Source organism: Pholcus phalangioides, unplaced genomic scaffold (assembly GCF_987345545.1).
Source record: "Pholcus phalangioides strain wild (caught in Gottingen) unplaced genomic scaffold, Ppha-v1.0 ptg000015l_1, whole genome shotgun sequence".
Taxonomy (NCBI): Eukaryota; Metazoa; Arthropoda; class Arachnida; order Araneae; family Pholcidae; genus Pholcus; species Pholcus phalangioides.
Window position 1 is genome coordinate 51,583,421 of NW_028301608.1, and position 3,496 is coordinate 51,586,916.

General features: G+C 33.9%; 1 long non-coding RNA gene across 1 annotated transcript; it reads right to left on the reverse strand.

Annotated features, from left to right (window-relative positions):
* Positions 1-642: 642 nt before the first annotated feature.
* On the reverse strand, positions 643-3,165 carry LOC149076173 (uncharacterized). The gene is made up of 2 exons (XR_016194041.1): positions 2,927-3,165; positions 643-1,328 (listed from the first exon to the last, which is right to left on the reverse strand). It is a non-coding gene; the product is annotated as an uncharacterized LOC149076173 (long non-coding RNA).
* Between the last annotated feature and the right edge of the window lie 331 nt (positions 3,166-3,496).

A 3,496-nucleotide genomic window follows, 5' to 3' on the forward strand; every position in this document is an offset into this window, starting at 1 on the left:
GAATTTTTTAACGTGGGAAAAAAGAATGATTGGAATCGTCTCGGGCTCTGAAACCAGAATCCTGATCCCAATCCCATCTTTGTGGGGGTTGGGGGGGGGGGGGGAAATGGCTCGAATAATGACAATATTCATTAGTAAAACCAGCCCCCGGGGATGCAGGACCCCAGATGGTGTGGAGATCTGTGACAGTAGGCTTTACCGATCAATTTACATATACATCTAAAAATACATCTATGAAATACATCTGGAATGTACAGCGCACATTCAAAGGGAGAAAAAAAACACTTTAGCTCTGATGAAGCAAGTACGAATTTCTGTGTGCAATATTAGTTTCCTTTTCTTTTTGCCCAAGGTCCATATTTGCAAAGGCTTCCTTGGTAAAATGGTCTGAGTTTTAGAAAACTGATGTTTTCCTCTCGTCCCCCCCATCACCCCTTGTGTCCATTCATAGCCTGAATAGTCCTACTTTGGGAAACACCGATTTATATATTCTAGAAACCTTGGATTTCAACACCCCACCAGAGTTTAGTTCAGAGTTCAGTTTAGTTTTCACGACTCGAGATTTATAATGACGAGTGATCTTCGAAACGGGCAGCGCGAATGTTTGGAGGAATTCATTGAAATGTATAGGAATAAGAAATGCTTGTGGCAGGTGAAAACTAAAGATTACCATAACAAAATTAAGAAGATGATAGTTATGAGAGATTGGTGTGGAAAATGAGAGAAATAGATCCTCTAGCGAACAGAGACAGTGTTGTTAAAAAAAATAAACAGTTTGAGAAGCAATTTCCGAAAGGAATTGAAAAAAAAAAAAAGCTTTGAGTAGGTATCTTGATCCATTCTGAGAAAATTATGCCAATCTTTTGGTGCAAATCTCAATTCCTGTAATAATTTAACGTGCGAATATTGTTGCCTTTTTTTAACCAATCTTTGTACCCGTTTTTGTCTCTTTTTTTTTTTTGAGTTAATAACTTTCAGTGCCATAACCAATCCAACTACACCCAAAGCACACATCATCTGTGGAAATCATACTAGAAAATTCCGAACTTTATAGACTATGAAAAAATCCGAACTGATCAAAAGACCGCGAAGACAGAGATCGAAGAATGAAAATATCCCCACAGATTGCCTAGAACCGGTTCCAGAAGCTTCGCCTGCACAGGTATAATCTAAGACGCCTTCATATATTAAGGAGTTCTAGTATAACCAAAGCTGCATTAAGAGTCAAGCGGCTTTGGGTATAACTCAAATAAGTATAAGGAGAAACTTTCAGACTGATGGGCGTAGCACTCAGGCAGTTGTAACAGGCAGCTACCCATTTTTGACACCTGCAAAGAAAAAAAAATTGTACATGAGAAATCTATTTTTCATTAAGGAAAGTAAAAATAAATAAATCAACGAAACTGAAAACTTTTGATTACAACAGTAGGTATGAAAAAAATCATGATTTTTTTTTTCAAACTATTATTTTGATTTGAATTAATTATTTTGTGAACTAAAAATCAACTGATTGTTTACCAAGATGATCTTGATATTTATTGAGAACTTTTATTTCCTCATCTCATTTTTCAAATTTAACTAATTAGATTTTCTTATATTATTCTCTATATATATTTAACATATCTTCTATATTTCTTTCAATTGAGAAGTTTCTGACTATCACATTCCCATATCTCCTGAAGCCAGAATCACGAATGTCCAAAATTCACCCTCTTTTTGTTATCAGAAAGATAAGTTATTTTGCTTCCTAATCACATTCATATTTCAGGCAAAACAGAAATGCAAATGTGTATACTATCGAAACACGCCACAAAAAGCATTTTAGGAAAATAAATTCTGTGGAGTAACACGAGCAGAGTGAACATTCAAATGTCATTTACCTTTTTTATCCATGCTTTGACGACAAAATTTTGCATACCATTAGGTCATTTTTACTTAAACTATTCAACACTAAATTCAGTCTACTCTGCAGAACAGTACAAGACTAATGTGTCATTCCTTGATAGCATTTTTATGTAAGCAAGAATTTTTTTTTTGAAAATTTTTTTCAGAGAAATGTAGCTTGGGTGACTAGTATTATTGCCATAGCAATTTATAGTTAACATATTTCATTAAAAAAGTTTTAGAGTTTCATAAAAATAAATGTTAATTTTAAACAATTCCAGAGAATAACTCACTTCACAAATGTGAACAATTTTTTTATAATCTGAATCGGTTATTTTCCTCTTTGATCAGACGAAAGGATTAGGAGTTAGGACACCACAGAATTTATATCAATACATCTATCAACATGAACAAAAAATTTATGTGGTCTACATATCTTTGTGATTCAGGGGCTTGACTGACAAACTATAACTATACCTATATACTCACATGAATGAAATTACCATTTTTTGAAATTAAAAAATTTCAATAAGTACCATAGTATTTTTTTAAATTTGTGTAGAAAAGAATTTCAATTTTTTATGCCTTTCCAAGCAAAACTTTTGGAAAATTTATCTTTTCTTTAGAAAAATTATCCTGTTCCAGATTGAAAATCTGGAACATTTTTTTTCTCTGTCACATTATATATATATATACACATGAGCTTTCCCAGTATCATTATCACCAATTATTTTATTTAAATTAACATTAACTAGAGAGTTTATTAATTGCAAATTTACATTAATTACAAGTAAAAACGTGCTGCTCTGACATGTCTACCCCCTCAACGTCCGTGAAAATGAATTGAAATATTACAATTGTGTATATGTCTATCTATATCTATCTTCAAAGCACATTATTATTACCCCTACGCCCTACCAATGTCAGGCTCTTTCCCCTTCAGTGAAATTTCGCGCAATTTTGACTGACAATAGCCCTGATAAATCAATTCTTTTATCATGTCGTAGAAAATAATATAAAATGAATGAAATTTTTCACTTACCTGTTGCTGTCTTTCGGAAATTTATACATGTGAACACCAGTCTTCGAGTTCATTTTGCAACCATCAAATCTGCAATAAAACTTCGGATACGCGGACATATTCAATAAATATAGCTACAAGGTGTGTAGAGAATTTTAGTTGGCCCTTAGAAGGACCTTTTTTTGAATTTTAAAGATTAAAATTCGCCGAAAAAAATCAAGAGCAATAGCTAACCAACCTAACCAAGCGTCTTCACGTAAGTAAAGTAAACAAAATGGCGTGGAGTGGAAAAAAGACGATTCCTTCCCGACGCAAGCAGCCAATCACAGGCCAGCAGCAGGAGTTTGTCCTTCCTAAACATAGAGGGCGCCGATGTCATGTTTGGATTCCGGTTTTTCCGTAGGACTGTTCACGCTTACTCTTAATGCAGCTTTGGGTATAACTGAATGGTGTGGATGCATCGAACCGTTCAGTTATGCCTGCACAGTTATACCTGTATAGGCAAGATTTTCGGCGAACAATACTGTTTATATATTTACAGAGTTATTTTTATTATATTTTTTTTTGCAGCCGTCTCCAAAAGTAACTCTA